The sequence below is a fragment of the Dermacentor silvarum genome, chromosome 1, assembly GCF_013339745.2.
Source record: "Dermacentor silvarum isolate Dsil-2018 chromosome 1, BIME_Dsil_1.4, whole genome shotgun sequence".
NCBI classification, from domain to species: Eukaryota; Metazoa; Arthropoda; class Arachnida; order Ixodida; family Ixodidae; genus Dermacentor; species Dermacentor silvarum.
Genome location: NC_051154.1, coordinates 183,727,033 through 183,736,143, shown reverse-complemented (window position 1 = coordinate 183,736,143; position 9,111 = coordinate 183,727,033).

Genomic DNA, 9,111 nt, shown 5'->3' with positions numbered 1-9,111 from the left:
AAAAAATCACACGTTAATCAATAACTATATGACATCATGAGAAGTTACATGGTGGTATAATTTCAGAGAAGATTCACTGATTGTTAAAACAAGGCTATTGCAGCAACAACTTTTGCAGAAGAAATGAGTCAATATATATATATATATATATATATATATAGGCCAGTAGTAGCTATCTATTCATTTCAATGTAGAAAAATATATGCTCGCTGCCCTCATTATCATTAAAAATCATGACTGCCGATTTTTCTTTACTAAACTTCCAACCTAAACTATCTCCCTCTTTACCACAGATGTCCATTAATTTTTGCAAGTCTTCCTTGCTGTCAGCCATAAGTACAATGTCATCCGCGTACATCTGTCCTAGTAATTACTGTTTAATCCATTCTCCTTGCTTGAAAAAGGAAAGGTTGAAGCCAAGTCCGCTCCTCTCTAATTTTTTTCTCTAATCCTTGTAAATACAGCATGAACAACAGAGGTGACAGAGGGCACCCAGCCCTACCTAAGAGCCCCTGCTGTATCTCTATAGGCCCAGGTACCTTGTTTTCCCATTTTCTAAGCACCTTGTTACTTTTATAGATATCTTTTAAAAGATTACTTACTCCATCTTCCACATCTAGAGTGCCCAGTATGTCCCACAAATCCTTTTGGATTACACTGTCATAGGCTCCCTTGATATCCAGAAATGCGAGCCATAGGGGCCTGTGTTCCTTTTCTGCTATTTCAATACACTGTGTCAATGAGAATAAGGTCCGGTACACCAGCGCCGCGGCGCGGGAGTTCACAAGAAAAGGTCCTCGCTCCCAACGTTTACTCGCTCCTGCCATGCATTCGCGCGGCGCTTTGGACACTATTCTTAGTCACTCTTAAGAGTGTACTAGAATACGGTCGAGTGGGACGAGCGGCTGGGGCGGCGCATGCTTTGCAGTGGGCACGGCCGGACTCGACTCCACCGAGGAGAGTCGAGTCCGGCCGTGCAGTGGGGCGCCCGATGTGGAAAAATACTGTGGCGGCGCTGCGATCGAAGTGGATTGGGCCACATCAAGGTCGCGCCGTTGGAAACTGCTGGCGATACAGCTCGGCAGGTTCATTAGTACTACTTAGCGCGCTGATATTTGCGTTCATACCGCTCAAATGGTGTTCACAATTGCATATGACATGTATTTATGCCTTAAGAATGTCTTGCTTTCTCTTATTTATTTTATTTTATTTTTTAATGCCGCTCGGTGATGCACGTGCATTGCGGCCGCAGTGTCGGCTTTCATTCTACGTTGTTATTGTACGGTTCCCTTTAGAGAAGAAATATTTTTCTCGTTCTTCAAACAGCATGTATCTCTCGTGTGTATTGTTGCGCATATAGTTTTCCATCAGTAGGTCTTGCGAAACGCAGACGGAGAAATACATGTAACCTTCCTGCTTGCCGCTTCAAACAAGTAAAGCGTATCTGCCCCATCCGGCGCCTTGTACTGAGATTTACGGGAAGCATTGTTATAGATAAAAAAAAAAAAAGAGTAAACTGCAGCGCAACATTACATTGAAGTTTCCGCCTTCCTCGCCTAACAGAATGCAGAGTAATTGGTACGGGGTAACCTCGCGCCGAAAACAGTTTTATTTAGTCATTCTATATATGCTCATCTTTGGGCGTATAAGCCGTACGTAGAAATTTTTTCCCTGTCAATACTTAAAAAAAAAAAAGATGGAAAGAAAGCTGGCGCGGTAGCCTAATTAGTGGCTATATAGTGGATACGGCGTTGGGCTGCTAAACTCCATGGAACTCGCGGGTTCAATCCAGGTCGCGGAATTCGACGGGAGCGAAATGGAAAAACACTCGTGTACTTCTATTTATAGGTGCGCGTTAAAGAAACCCAGGTAGTGAAAACTAAACCTGATAACGATATCGTGGTTTTGCCACGTAGACCCAATAATTTATTTAAATTAAAAAAGAGAGAGAAAAGCATATGGCTGCGTTCTTCGGCTTTTTTTCTAGGGGTGTAAACAAAATAGTTGTAAATTATTCTCGAGTCTGATTTCCAAGAAAAACATGTTACGCTTATCCTATATTTCATACATAAATGTAATGCTGTTCCCAAATGTATGACCGCTCAACTCAACAGCGTGTATATTATAAACGGCTGCTTTCATGTTATCCGGTGCACTACCATAACGACCATAATGAAACAATTAAAGGAACGGCATACCTCACATACACGTAGAGATATGTGCAGATCTGTTGCGTTCGTTGAAGATAAGTGTGGAACCACGTGGGGCACTCAGTTTTAATGGGTTGCAAACATGGGTTGCCTGAATCAACTGGACTGGATAAACTTTATTTAGGCCCTGCAGGACACGCTTAGGGAGTCAGCAGATTTACAGGCTGCCCCCATACGGGGGCGTTTATATTGAATGACAGCTAGGAACTTGTTAACCAGGACTTATTAACACCCGTGCGTTAATTCTATCAGGAACTGCGCAACAGCCACGACTCCCTGGCAGCACAATCATTCGGAATAACAGTCCTCACTTGCATCAGTCACTCATCTTTGAGACTTCAATGGTGCTGTTATGCGTTAGATTCGAACGGAAACGACTATTCGGCGTCGTACAGTATATCAATAACACTTGCGTAAATATATATATATATATATATATATATATATATATATATATATATATATATATTGCTGCTACACGCGTGTGGTATTTGGTTGTTTGAACGAGGCGCGCGGGCGCCTAGACGAAGAAGACGAACTGCTCTGGGCTCTCGAGCTATCGGCTGATCTGGCCAGCGCTGCAGCTATCTTTCGTAAATATACTTGTAAATAGTCTCCTGTACTTAATTCTTCGTTCGCGAAACATTTTTGGTGGAGCGTGCCGTTCCCCGTCCTCACCACGGAGCTCCGCAGCGGCCGCACCGTCCAGCTTTCCGCCATGGCTCCCGGTGACGACAACTCGTCTGCTGCTACTACTGCAACTCCAACCACAACGTACGTCACGGTTGCCACTCCCCGCGATCCTGGCTTATTCTCCGGCCAAGATAATGTTGACGTTGATGACTGGCTACGCATGTATGAGCTTGTTAGCCGCAACAACCACTGGGACCCTACCATAATGCTAGCTAATGTCCTCTTCTACTTGGGCGGAACACCTCGTGTCTGGTTCCGGACACACGAGGAGGAGATCTCTAGCTGGGACGCTTTGAGGAGATCTCTAGCTGGGACGCTTTCAAGGAGAAGCTCCGCGACCTCTTTGGCAATCCGACCGGTCGGCAGCAGGCTGCAAGAAAAGAGCTTGCTACACGAGTACAGTCTTCCACTGAATCGTATCTCTCGTACATACAAGATGTGCTAGCTCTTTGCCGGAAAGTCGACGAGAACATGGTCGAAGTTCACAAGGTTGGCCACGTCCTCAAGGGGATCGCGGACGACGCGTTCAACTTGTTAATCTTCAACAATGTGTCTACCATCGACGTCATTGTCAAGGAATGCCGCCGCTTTGAGCTCGCCAAAAGCCGCCGCGTCATTCCACAGTTCTCCCGGCTCCATAACACGGCTGCGACGTCGTCCTGCGTCGCCCTTACCGCTTCACCCCCCTCCAATGAGACCGTCACGCGTATTTTTCGCCGCGAGCTCGAGGCTGCCCGTCCTGCCACGTTCCTTCCGCGCTCACTTGACCCCACCATTGACCAACCAGCCCCAGCGATCTCCCTCATTCAGGAGGTTGTGCGGCAAGAGTTTGCCAACCTCGGTTTTCCTGCTGCCTGCTCCATCTCCCGAGCTGACGCCCGACTGGTGCCGACAGCTTCGCCTCGCAGCGATCTGTATTCCCGTCCCAGATACCGCAACCCTACAGAGTGGAGAACTCCGGACGACAAGCCCATTTGCTTTCGTTGCCACCGCATTGGCCACGTCGCTCGCCACTGCCGCACCTCCTGGACATCGCCGTATTCGAGCTACTTTTCCCCGTCTCCTCGCCCATATGCCGACTCTCGCCCCTACTCGCCTCGCCGTATGCCTTCTAGCTCTCACGTATCCGTCGATGACAGTCGTCCCACTCGCTCGCCGTCACCTCAGCGCCGTCGGTCCCCGTCGCCCCAGCCACGCCGCTATTCGTCGCCGACCAATTATGGACCCTCCCGGACGGAAAACTAGGCCATGCAGCTCTTGGAGGTAGTGCGCTGCATCACGTTCGTCCTGTCCAAATCCTCCGTTGACGCTCCTCACGAACACGAACCTAATTGAAGTAGATGTAGATGGTGTCCCGTTGACGGCATTGATTGATACTGGAGCCCAAGTGTCCATAATGAGCGCTAACCTATGTCGTCGCCTCAAAAAATTTCTTACGCCTGCCGTCACTCGATCCGTACGCTTCGCCAATGGCGCCACTGTTGCCGTCTGTGGTATGTGCACTGCTCGCGTAGGAATTGCTGGCCGCCAAGTTCCCGTCCTGTTCTCCGTGCTGACCAGTTGCCCTCATGACCTCATCTTCGGGCTCGACTTTCTGACGACGCATTCTGCCCTCATCGACTGTTCCACCGGTACGCTGTGCCTCGAGCTTCCTCTTGTTTCCGACGTTCGCCCCGAACAACCGCACACCCTATGCACTACAGCGTTTGTTCGGTTACCTCCAAAAGCCCTAACCTTCGTCGAATTGGCCTCAACGGCAACCGTGCCTGATGGCGACTATGTCGTCGCCCCTATTCGTGATGTCCTCCTGGCGCGCGACATCTCTGTGCCACAGTCCGTCGTTACCCTTGCCGCTAATCGGATGTGTCTCCCCGTTGTCAATTTTGGCTTGACGAAGCAAGTGTTACCTGAAGGCATAGCGGTGGCCACGCTCCGGTCAGTGACAGACGACCACGTCACTGCTTTTGCAGCCGACGCGTCTCCAGATCCTCCTGATAACCCACAGGATGCCTTGAACCTCGACGGCCCATTACGTCCCATGGTCGCTCCGGACCTCGCCCCTGGCCAAGCAGCCGCCCTATATCGCCTTTTGCTTTCCTATCGCGACATATTTGACACTGACAATCGCCCACTTGGTCAGACGTCTCTTGTTAAGCATCGGATAAACACTGGTGACGCTGTTCCCATTCATCGCCGACCGTATCGCGTGTCCACGGCAGAGCGGCAAGTTATTCAGCAGGAAGTCAACAAGATGCTCGCCAAAGGCATTGTTGAGCCCTCGTCGAGCCCTTGGGCGTCGCCGGTGGTGCTCGTCAAAAAGAAAGATGGCACGTGGCGTTTCTGTGTTGATTACCGCCACCTAAACCGAATCACTAAAAAGGACGTTTACCCGTTACCACGAATTGACGACGCTCTTGATTGTCTTCACGGTGCCAAATACTTTTCGTCCATTGACCTTCGATCTGGTTATTGGCAGATTTCCGTCGATGACCAAGACCAAGAAAAGACCGCTTTCGTCACTCCAGATGGCCTCTACCAATTTAAGGTTATGCCGTTTGGTTTATGCAATGCCCCCGCCACGTTCGAACGGATGATGGACTCTCTGCTTCAAGGTTTCAAATGGTCAACTTGCCTTTGTTACCTCGACGACGTCCTTGTGTTTTCTCCTACGTTTGAGACGCACCTTGAGCGCGTCGCAGCTATCCTTGACGTCTTCCGCAAGGCTGGGCTCCAATTAAACTCATCGAAGTGCCACTTCGGGCGCCGACAGATTACAGTGCTCGGCCATCTCGTCGATGCTTCCGGAGTACAATCCGACCCGGAGAAGGTTCGAGCAGTAACAGCTTTTCCTGTACCTCAGTCTGTCAAAGACGTCCGGAGTTTTGTGGGGCTCTGCTCTTATTTCAGACGGTTTGTGAAAGATTTCGCAGCAATCGCTCGACCACTCACTGAACTTCTGAAGAAAGACGTGCCTTTTACGTGGGGTTCCCCTCAGGCTGCCGCATTTTCACGCCTTATCACGATTCTGACCAATCCACCGATCTTGGCCCACTTTGACCCGTCCGCACCTACAGAGGTCCGAACCGATGCCAGTGGTTATGGGATCGGCGCAGTCTTAGCGCAACGACAACACGGACACGACCGCGTTACAGCCTACGCTAGCCGGCTCCTGACAACTGCAGAGCGCAACTATTCGATTACCGAGCGCGAATGTCTTGCTCTCGTCTGGGCTGTTTCAAAGTTCCACCCATATTTATATGGCAAGCCCTTCTCAGTAATCACAGACCATCATGCGCTGTGTTGGCTTTCGTCGCTCAAGGATCCTACTGGTAGGCTCGGTCGTTGGGCTCTCCGACTACAAGAATATCCCTCCACAGTGACGTACAAGTCGGGACGCCAACACCAGGACGCAGATTGCCTCTCTCGCTACCCAGTCCAAGACCCGACCTCTACGTCTGATACTGACACCGACGCCTGCGTTCTCTCTGTTTTTCCACTGGTCCATGTCGCCGACGAGCAGCGCCGTGACCCGTCCTTGCGTGTCATCATTGACCGCCTGGAATCGTCACTTGCCGACAGCTCCCTTCGCTTATTCACACTTCAAGATGGCGTACTCTACCGCCACAACGTTCACCCCGACGGCCCAGCATTACTCCTTGTAATCCCTAAACACCTTCGCTCGGCTGTTCTCCACGAACTTTCTGGGCTGCACCGGCGAAAGTTCGTTTCCCTCTTTCTGCTGAGGAACGAAAGGCTGTCAAACGACTTCAGAAAAACACTGGAATCGTGATTCTTCCCGCTGACAAGGGGAATGCAACGGTACTAATTGACACGGCTGTCTACAAAAGCAAGATATTGGCTCTGCTTGACGACCAGGACACTTACGTCTGGCTCACTCGGGACCCGACCTTGAAGGTACAGAGGGACGGACTTTCAGGCTCTCCTGGCGTACGTGTTTCGCCTCGTAGCTCCCGAGCACAAGTCTCTGTATTATATATAAGCTTCTCTGTCATAACGGTGCTGCACCTGCGCTTAATTTATGGCTTGCCGAAAGTTCACAAGCCTAATGTCCCCCTGCGTCCAATCGTTGACTACACGCCCTCCCCTCTCTACAAGTTATCCGGATACCTGCACCAGATCCTGTCTCCACTCGTCGGAAAGGGCTCCACGCATGTGAGCAACTCCTGCGACATTACTGAAAAAGTTCGTGACGTGACACTAGACGACGACGAGGTGATGGTTTCTTTCGACGTGGTGTCGCTGTTTACCTCAATTCCGACTGATATATGGCTGTGGAAGCATGCACTTCTGCTTTAGAATCTGACAGGACTTTGCCAGACAGGTCGCCCGTTGACGTGCCTGACCTCAAGAGGCTCCTCTGCTTTTGCCTTGGAAACACGTACTTCTGCTTCGACAAGGTCTTCTACAGGCAAGTCCACGGTACGGCAATGGGTGCCTCCGTCTCAGTTACTGTGGCCAATCTGACGATGGAATGGCTGGAAAATCGTGCGCTCGCTTCCTTCAGTCCCAGGCCAAGAGTTTTTCTGCGCTATGTGGACGACTGTTTCTGCGTGATTCGGCGCAGCGCTTTGACTTCGTTCACTGCGCACCTAAGCAGTCAGGAAAAGGCCATCCAATTCACAGTAGAAACGGAGGTCGACAATAGTCTCCCATTTTTGGACGTGCTTGTCAGCAGATGCGATGGAGCGCTTTCGTTTAGCGTATACCGAAAGGAAACTCGCACTGGCCGCTACCTAAACTTTCATTCCGTTCATCCGGACGCTCACAAAAGGTCGGTTGTTGCCTCCCTGTTCAACCGTGCGAACCGCATTTGCACCGAAGCAGAAGGCCGTACCACAGACTTAATTGGACCGCGTGCGTGGCGATCTCTCGGCTAGCGGCTATCCCACTTCGTTTTTGAATGCTGTGGAACACCGCCTATCTGATTCCGTCCGACCGGCTAATCCCCGACCAAGAAAACGTGCTGCCGTACCCTACGTTCCTGGGATAAGCGAGGCCTTGTCTCGTGTGCTGTGCACTTATGACGTTGAGGTTGCACACGTGCCTGTGTGTAAGCTAAGGCACGCACTCGTGGGCGGTAAGGACAAGCTTCCGAGAGAATCGTTTCCTGGCGTGGTCTACAAGATACCCTGCGCAGATTGCGACTACGCGTACATCGGTGAATCGGGCTACTTCAAACAGAGACTGCGGCAGCATCAGAACGATGTCGAAAAGAAACGAATAGTTTCGAATGCCCTTGCCGAACATACGGATGCAACAGGCCACAAGATTGACTGGGAAAAGTCAAGAATTATCGGCCAAGAAAGAAACTTGAAATCACGTCTCTATCTAGAGTCGTTGGAGATACAAAAAACACGTCACACGCTCAATCGAAGTGAGGGAACCCTCGCCCAGTCGTACACGCGCTGTTTGCGTCACGTGCTCAAGAGTACATAAGCTGCAACGAATTTTCCTTCACCCCATTGTGAACAAGGCTTCCGTAGCGAAGCCGAAACGTCTTTTACTCAGTTTTTATTAATTTTTTAGCTTTTATTTTGGTCGGTGTCTGTCGTTTTGTTGCTTCATGTTTCATCCCGACCAGACGGGCTTCCGTCGAACCCTCGATTTCACACACACACACACACACACACACACACACACACACACACACACACACACACACACACACACACACACACACACACACACACACACCACACACACACACACACACACACACACACACACACACACACACACACACACACACACACACACACACACACACACACACACACACACACACACACACACACACACACACACACACACACACACACACACCACACACACACACACACACACACACACACACACACCACACACACACACACACACACACACACACACACACACACACACACACACACACACACACACACACACACACACACACACACACACACACACACACACACACACACACACACACACACACACACACACACACACACACACACACACACACACACACACACACACACACACACACACACACACACACACACCACACACACACACACACACACACACACACACACACACACACACACACACACACCACACACACACACACACACACACACACACACACACACACACACACACACACACACACACACACACACACACACACACACACACACAC